Genomic DNA, 8,975 nt, shown 5'->3' with positions numbered 1-8,975 from the left:
GTTGGAGCCCAGTGGCAAGCTGGACCAGAAACCTTGTGCTATCAGCCCAGAACCATCCATGTTACATTAATACATAGGTATGTATAAATTTATATAATGCTTATTCCTCCAAAAGCTCCCTAACAACTCAAATGCTTTTGCTTCATATATATTTCTCTTCATAAAACTGACTTTGGATTGACACACTCACCATGGGAATAATAAATCTAAGACTAAGTGTATGGGCTTCCCTTAAGAAGTTATCTATTGCCAATAAAAGTAGTAGTGTGGGTTCTGGTCCCAAAGCCTATTAGCATGATCTAAATTTCTTTCACTTGGACTCTGCTTCTATGCAAATGTAGCCATTTGGAGAGGAAAAAAACCTTTGCATGTGCTGTTCATGAAACTATTGCGAAACTCATGAAATCAACAACTAAATTATTCTGCAGCTTCAGAAAGAGCAAAATACATGGTCCTTTTGCTGCTGTGAAAAATTATTTCTTCCTGTTGCGTTTTTTACCGGCCACCAATAAAAATGTCTGAGGTCTAGACATTGTAGAATAAAATTCAAAGAAAGATTTCAGCTTTTTGGTTACCCTTACATAACACTATGTGACTTTGATGTATAACATACTAGGTCCTCGGTCCTAGAGATTTAGAATGAAAGATCCAAGTAATTCTTTAACTTGTGTCTTGCTCAACCACAATGGCAGCACAGTTGATTTGTTCTATATTAATGGTTGTGCCACTGTTTTCATTAAAATATTGAGGCCAAGATTTCAAAAAATACAGCAAAGCTTCCAGCCACAACCATGCTAAAACTAAAGTTAAATTTAAGCTGAAATGAAGCTTGATGCTTTTAAAGCCTTATGAAGAGAGGCTGTGAGCTATGGGACTTTTCAGCCTGAAGAAGCGCAGGCTCAGGAGTGACATGGGGGTCAGCCTTTAAGTACATAAGGGGTGTGCATCAGGATCTGGGAGAACAGCTGTTCACCAAAGCACCCCAGGGGATGACAAGGTCCAACCGTCACAAACTCCTGCAAGACCTTTTTAGGCTGGACATAAGGAAAAACTCCTTTACTGTCAGAGCCCCCGAGGCCTGGAACAGACTTCCCCCAGAGGTGGTGCAAGCACCTACTCTGGACACTTTCAAGAAACGTTTGGATGTTTATCTTACTGGGATCCTTTGAACAGGTGTTCCTGCAGATCCTGATGCACACCCCTTATGTACTTATAGGCTGCTACCAACCCTAGCTGACTTCCTGCCCCTGGGGCAGGGAGTTGGACCCAATGATCTTACGAGGTCCCTTCCAGCCCTAATGTCTATGAAATCTGTGAAAAACCATGCCCTATAGGGTACAGACAGATATAATGGCTGTATTGATATCAAATGTAACCAATAGAAAACATAATGATGCAACTGTTACATCTGCACTACTGGGCACATCTAAACATGCCCCCCATGGTGCAGTTGTTACTTTGCCGTCACTTAGTACTTGCTTTAGTCATTACTGCACTGTCCCCACAGTGCACGGTTATTTTTAGCAGCTATGTCACTGTGATATCACTACGGTGATATAGTGTTAGCGTCACAGTTTGTGACCACCAATGGTACATCACTGTAGCAACAAGCTACATCACCGTAGTTCATCGCTACGGTAACATAGTGTCTTGTGTAGCCATGCCCACTCTGTAGTGATACAAGTATAGCAAAACCATTATGATTTTCAGGGATCCTAGTTTTCTGTTAAAAAATTACAAATTCTCAGATAGAAATCGCAAGTTCTCTCATTAAAAACCCCAACATCCACGTTTTTCCATGATTAAAATGAAACATCACTGTGTATATATAGGTATCAGTTCAACATGATTTTTTTTGATATATTAACAATATTAAAGCAATTTGGATGCCTATCAGTGTTTCAATCACTATAATAAAATAAATTCTAAATACCAATTAAATTTTGGCATTTGATTTTGGGTTTTTTATCATGGAATATCAAACTTCCCCCTGCCCCTTTCACTCACCAGGATACAGGTCCATCTGCAGCTATCCTCGCCACTGCTTTGTGATACTGAGCTTCCCAGATATGCTGGTGCTCTGCCCATGCCACTACCCCTCACTCCTGGCCCAAAGCCCCCTGGCCCTGCTGGTGCCCCTCACTTCCTAAACCACAGCCCCCTGGGCCCTGCCAGTGCCCCTCACTTCCCACCCACAGCCTCCCTCACCCAAGCTGGTGCCCCTCATTCCTCAACCACAACCCCCTGCCCTCCAGACCAGCTGGAGGGGACCCCCAGCTGCCAGGGCTACAGGGCCAAAGACTCTGGTCAGCAGACCCCTGTCCCCACACAGCAGTGCCTAAGACCTAGTTGCCACATGTGGGAGGTGGCGGCTGCAGCAATGGACCAAAGCACAGAGCCTGGCTCCCCCTTCCTCGCAGGCGGCATGACCAGAGTGGAGCCCATGGGAGGGCGGAGGCAGGTTGCCTGCTGTGGGCTCGGGACTCCCCACCCCATTGCCCTCCAGCAGGCAGGACACGGCATGGCAGAGCAGAGTGCAGCAGGTAAACTCAGTGCCACCACCGTGAGCCCTGCGCCACCCTAGTTTGGTACTCCCTGCCCACCCAGCAGCAATGGGGGTGGTGGTGCAGAGTTGTGCTATAATAACTTCATGCTGCTACCCTTGCTGATGCCGGTAGGTAGGAGGTGCTTTGCTATGTCAATGTAGGGCTCATAGTGGCAGCATCAAGCTTTCTTGCCCTGCTCTGCCCTGCCGCGCCAGGTCCCACCTGCTGGAGGCCCTGGTGGGAAGGCAACAAGGCAGGGAGCCCAAGCCTGCAGAGGGCAGCCCATACCCACCCCTGCCCTGCACACAAATCTGGAGGGGTATGTTCCCCCCATGCCTACCTGGGAGTACATGCAGCAGCAAGTAGCCAGCCCCTCCTCCTCCCCACCCCCCGGACGAGCTGCCTGCTGCCCCATCCCTGTCCCCTCCTGGGTCTTGCGGCTGCACAATCTGGCCTGGGGCCCCAAGCCCCACGCACAACCCCAACTGGGCAACAGCCTCAGCCTCAGCCCTGCTCAACTCCCTCCCTCCCTCACTATGGGGGCCTTAATCCCCCACAACCCCTCCCTGCAGGGAACTGCTTTCTAGGCTGCTTGATGACCACATGCATATGTACGTGCGCAAGTGCACCCCTTCCTGACTGCCCTCCTCCCGCTCCCTGCAGCCCCTTGTAGGCTGCAACTCTGCCAGCCTGCAAGAGGAAACCCACCTTTTCCCAAGTTTTTTTCTCCTTTAAAGGAGAAAATCTGGGTTTTTCTCTTTAAAATGAGAAAATTCACATTTTACTGTGTTTTTCCATTGTGAACAAAAAACCTGGGTCCCTGCTGTCTTTTACCCTGTTTCAGTCTGAGTCAACATTACAGCAAGTTAGCTAACACGTGTGACTACAGGATCCTGCAGACAGCTGACTCACACTCCGAAACAGCAACTCTCCCTCCCTTTTTAAAACAATTAAAAGGCATGCTTGACTATACCCCTATTTAAAGATCTCTAAATACTATCTGAGGAGCCTGAGTTCAGGCATCCATGTTTGAAAATTATAGGCCACAAAACAACAGAGCTATGCGGGAAAGTTAGCATGGCTGAGTGGAGTTCTAACCTGCTTTCAACTCCTAGTGGCGATCAGATCTGTCTGTAAACTCAGTATAGTATCTATAACTAATACACTAATTTAAAGATAGCGATTCACTGAGGTTGCAGGTAGCATTGGTAGTTGCTGTCAACTTTGCTTCAAATAGGAATTTCACAGAGATCACACATGGATGAGCAGTTTGAAAAAATAGTAGGTATAACCTAAACATTATAAAATTGCAAACAAATAAGGAACTTGGGCAGAACTATTTCACACAAAGGGCAATAAGCATATGGAATAAATTACTGAAAAAGGCAGTTGAAGCAAAGCGTGTAAATGAGTTCAACAGACACCTTTATTTGTTACTGAAGAAGGAAAGGAGTGAAGGGATAGGATGAAAAAGCAGGAAGGTAGAATTAAAATGATCTTTTCCTGTTCCCATGGCCTTTTCTTATGGTTCTTATATTCTCCAAATACTTCAACCTCAGATCAATAAGCATGTGATGGTTTGTATGTACCACGTGCATGACAATGGCTAGGCACTCTGTTTGTATCGGTTTACATCAAAACCCCAGCCTGACTTAAAAGTATTGTGCTGGGATATCTATTGTGAATAAAAATATGCAAGTTTTCATTTTCCTGAATCCTTGAGTTCTCCATTTTATTTCCTGAAAGGGTTGGAAAAGCAGTGAGGTATCAAGAAAGGAAAGGAAAGGAAAGGAAAGGAAAGGAAAGGAAATGCTAGCTCCCAAAATGTATGGTCTGACTTGAAAGAGCTGAACACAGTATGCCTATTCATGGGAGGGAATGTTTTTATGATATTAAAAATGGTTTGGTCACAAGTTAGAGCTGCCAGAGGGTAGTCTTATAGCATTGATTTTACTGGCACTTTGATGTCTTACCCAGACTTTAACACTAGATTATTCACTAAGAGGTCTACTCCCTCTCTAGAATGTGCCAACGTAGCTGCCATTAGTGCTAACAGAACAGATATGCACACTTGGTTGGGAGAAAGCCCCTTTTGTAAACATTTTATGATAATACGACAAAACTCCCTTTGGCCCTTGCTTACTCCATTTGCTCACTGACTTCATCTGTGGCTGCACAGATGGAGCTAGAGAGAGTTTGGCTCTCACTGATTCAGTTATCTGAAGGGTATTTTCCTCAACAGCAGTGCATGCTGGAAAGGGAAGAAGAAGACAAGACGGTGGTGGCCATTCCAGAGAAGTTCAAGAGGAACCAAGCTAAAACAGTCTAAATATAGGAGGGTCTCTTCTGGCATTGTAAGGACATTTTAATTTATACCAGTATTTATAAAACATTTATTGTAGCACAAGTACCAATCTGGGTTGTGGAAATGCACTAGCGGTTCCTGTGGGCTGGAAGAGGCAGCCAAGTCTAAATAAATTGAAGGTTTTATATGCTTTACATAGAGTTGTGTTTCATTTTAGCTGTACTGAGCCACGTGATTGTCACAGACACCTCATCTCATCAGCAACTCACATAGGCAAAAGGCAAGGAGGAAACTGTGTCACAAACAATGACCACACATTGCACATGCACTTTGTCAATTAAAAAGGCACATCACAACATTGGGCCCAGTTACATGCATGGTTCTTCCAGCAGCAAATTTGTACTGATTGTCTGACCAGGCCCTGGATGTAAATAATCTATTTCTCAAATGTCTGAATAGATCCATTGGCACCCAAATCCTACTGAAGTCATGTAAGCATGACAGTAGGTAAATGTTTCCTAACATTTCCTTACTTCTCAGTAAACAGGATGTTATAGCACAATAAATATTACAGTCTCATTGTAATTACATATTTCTTTAAAATAAAACATCAGGATCCACCATTTAAGAACTGGAAATTCACACAGCAACTCGAAATGAAAGTAGCATGGAATATTCCATCTTTGTCTTTCAGAGTTGCGTTGTCCTTATATTCCCTCTCTTTTGTCTGGACCACAAAATTTGTAACTACATTCTCCCCTCCTGGTATCCACAATAAAAACATGTTGGAGGGAGTGAGTGCAGGAAAGTTTTGAAATGATTGTATATATGGATGCAGGCAACTGACTGCTTTGCACCCAATAAGCAAACACAAAGAAATGTTATTTTGTTTTCTGAAACCCCACATTCTCAGTCCAATTATGCTTGTTAATAGATTAATCTATCTTGTTTTTATCTCATGTATGTTAGGTGCTTAAATTCCCAAGTGTGGTAGTAGTCATGTACAGCTTGACTGGAAGTCAGCACTGAAGAAGACACAAGACAGAGCCTTCAGATTTAAGAGACCTGATTTCTAATCCCAACTATGTCATAGGCATGGTGTATGAATGCGGTCAATTCACTTAACATCCTTGACTGCTTCATTTGTTAAATGAGAAGAGTGACACTCGCCTCTCTAGTGTCTTGAGATCCTGAGATGAAAGGCATCACCTACAAAGTGCTTCTGTTGCTGTTAAGGGCACTCCAGGGAAAACACCTCATACCTCCCCGTGAGTGTGTCCTTTATAGCTGGCAATGGCCCATGGGTGGTCCAATCCTGATGCTTTAATTAAAAGTGTCCAGTAAGAGGCCTCTATGTAAGGACAAGTTAATAACTAGCTACTATGCGTCACATATCTCACAAGGGATACTACCTTCATATTCACAGGCCCCAGCACCATAAATGTGCACAAGTTGTTGTGAATAGTACATGATGATGATGATGATGAGAATGAAGATGGTGATGACGATGATGATTATAATACTGATTTTGTAACCATGCCTAATGGTTAAATGGATCAGTTTCTGAAATTCATGTGACTAGATCCATTGACCACCAAATCATCACCATCATCATAATCAGCAGCAGCAGCAGCAATAATAATAATAAGTAGTAGTAGTAGTAGTAGTAATTTATTCTTATTATTATCATCATCTGCACTCTCACATTGTTATAATCCATTTCTTCAGCAGAGCTCTGCTGATTTCTATCAAGTACAGAGCTGGCCCCACAAATGTGAAACATAGGTGTGTAGATTTTTCTTATAAGAGGGGATTGGATAAAGGACATTTTGCTGCATCAGATTGAAATTATCATAGAAAACCCCTTCTTGTTTCCTTATATTCTGACTTTTATATGATTTCACGTTATGTAATTTACATTGTTGCTGAGCACCATAAAGAAAAGCACTGGTCTCCAACAGATTCCTCTTCAAAATGAAAGGATTGATTATATATTTATTCATTTCTCTATATAGTAAAAATGACCATCAATATGCCTTTTTTCCCTCTTTCAGCATCCAAGTCAGGATCCTAAATCATCTCTACTTTCATTTCTTGAGAGCAGCATCTGTACAGTAATTGGCAAAAGGGTTATTCCTTTTCTTATTTTCCCAATATCTTTTATTCATACCCTACCAGATCTCTGTTTAGCACACTAACAGGATTCTAGTGTCTGCAAGAAGGGGTCTGATCTGAGATACTATGGATCCAAGAAGTCAACTGGAAAGATCACGTTGTCAACGTGTTATCTCCTGACATACTCAGAACACAGGGAAATGGGCACCAATATGTGGCAGACAGACAGACAGCAAGACAGAGAGAGATATGGAAGTGGAGGATCTTCTAGTATAGTAACAAATTTCAAATTCTTCTCTACACTCCTGGCCATCATTCATCCAAGAAAAAAATATCTACCTTACATGTAGACTGCCCTGAATTGGTATCTTTTTAACTTACAATTTTATTGAGCAACATCAAAATCAACAAATTATTTAGCCCATATTTCAGATTTGAAGATGCCGTTATTACTTACTAGCATTTATGTGGCCCCCATCATGCAGGTATTCAAGCTTCTCACAAAGTCTAAGCAGAACTATTACTCCAGATCTCAATAAAAGAGAACAAATGCCACAAACTTTGCCATATAAATCATCAGATAACCAAGCTGGACACAAGGCAATAAGAATCAGGCTGAGCACAGGCCAATAAAACAGAGACTACCACCCCTACCCTTCTCTCCCAAGAGGCTCAGGATCACACTGAGACAGCTACATTGCTTCAGTTGGGGGGTGGGGTTGTCATGCTCCCATGAAAGGGAGAGCAAGGGGGCTGAGCAGGCTTCATGGCAATGCTCCTGTGCATGATAAAAAGATGATGTAAACAGGCCCTTACAGCTTGCTCTAGACATAGGCAGATTATTAGCTGACTGTATTTCTGAGGGTTGAATCTAGGGAAGATGGCTTACTCCCAAGATATTTCCACCACCAGATGTATAATCAAGCTGGTAGAACCATGATTCTACAAGGGCAATACCGGTTTTAAGAGGTGTGACTCCTCCTAACTGTAGTGAGGTTTGGTAAGCGAATGTTCTTGGAATTTCAAGAGTGAGTAATGACGCTGGTTACACTGATACTCTGCTGATTTAAAATAATGTGGCCTGAGAGAGGTTGGGGCACATCAGTGATCAATCCTGCCTCATCCAGGGGTGTGGTGGATCCCAGATACACAGAACTGGCAGTTATCTCTTTTTATGACCAGGTTACAAAACGCCTGGATGCAGAAGTAGGGGCTGACATCATATACTTAGACTTCAGGAAGGCCTTCGATACGGTATCCCACACTATACTGGTGAACAAGTTAAGAGGCTGTGACTTGGATGACTACGCGGTCCAGTGGGTGGCAAATTGGCTAGAGGGTCGCACCCAGAGAGTCGTAGTGGATGGGTCAGTATCTACCTGGAAGGGTGTGGGCAGTGGAGTCCCGCAGGGCTCGGTCCTTGGACCAATACTCTTCGATGTCTTCATCAGCGACTTGGACGAGGGAGTGAAGTGTACTCTGTCCAGGTTTGCGGATGACATAAAAATGTGGGGAGAAGTAGACATGCCGGAGGGCAGGGAACAACTACAAGCAGACCTGGACAGGTTGGACAAATGGGCAGAAGACAACAGAATGCAATTCAACAAGGAGAAATGCAAAGTGCTGCACCTAGGGAGGAAAAATGTCCAGCACACCTACTGCCTAGGAAATGACCTGCTTGGTGGCACGGAAACAGAAAGGGATCTTGGAGTCCTAATGGACTCCAAGATGAACATGAGTCGTCAGTGTGACGAAGTCATCAGGAAAGCTAATGGCACTTTAGCGTGCATCAGCAGATGCATGACGAACAGATCCAAGGAGGTGATACTTCCCCTCTATCGAGCACTGGTCAGACCGCAGTTGGAATACTGCATGCAATTTTGGGCACCGCACTTCAAGAGAGATGTGGATAACCTGGAGAGGGTCCAGAGAAGGGCCACTCATATGGTTAAGGGCTTGCAGACCAAGCCCTATGAGGAGAGACTGGGGCACCTGGACCTCTTCAGCCT

This window comes from Alligator sinensis, unplaced genomic scaffold (assembly GCF_000455745.1).
Source record: "Alligator sinensis unplaced genomic scaffold, ASM45574v1 scaffold361_1, whole genome shotgun sequence".
NCBI classification, from domain to species: Eukaryota; Metazoa; Chordata; order Crocodylia; family Alligatoridae; genus Alligator; species Alligator sinensis.
The sequence above is the reverse complement of the archived record's forward strand: the minus strand, read 5'-3'. Positions refer to the sequence as shown.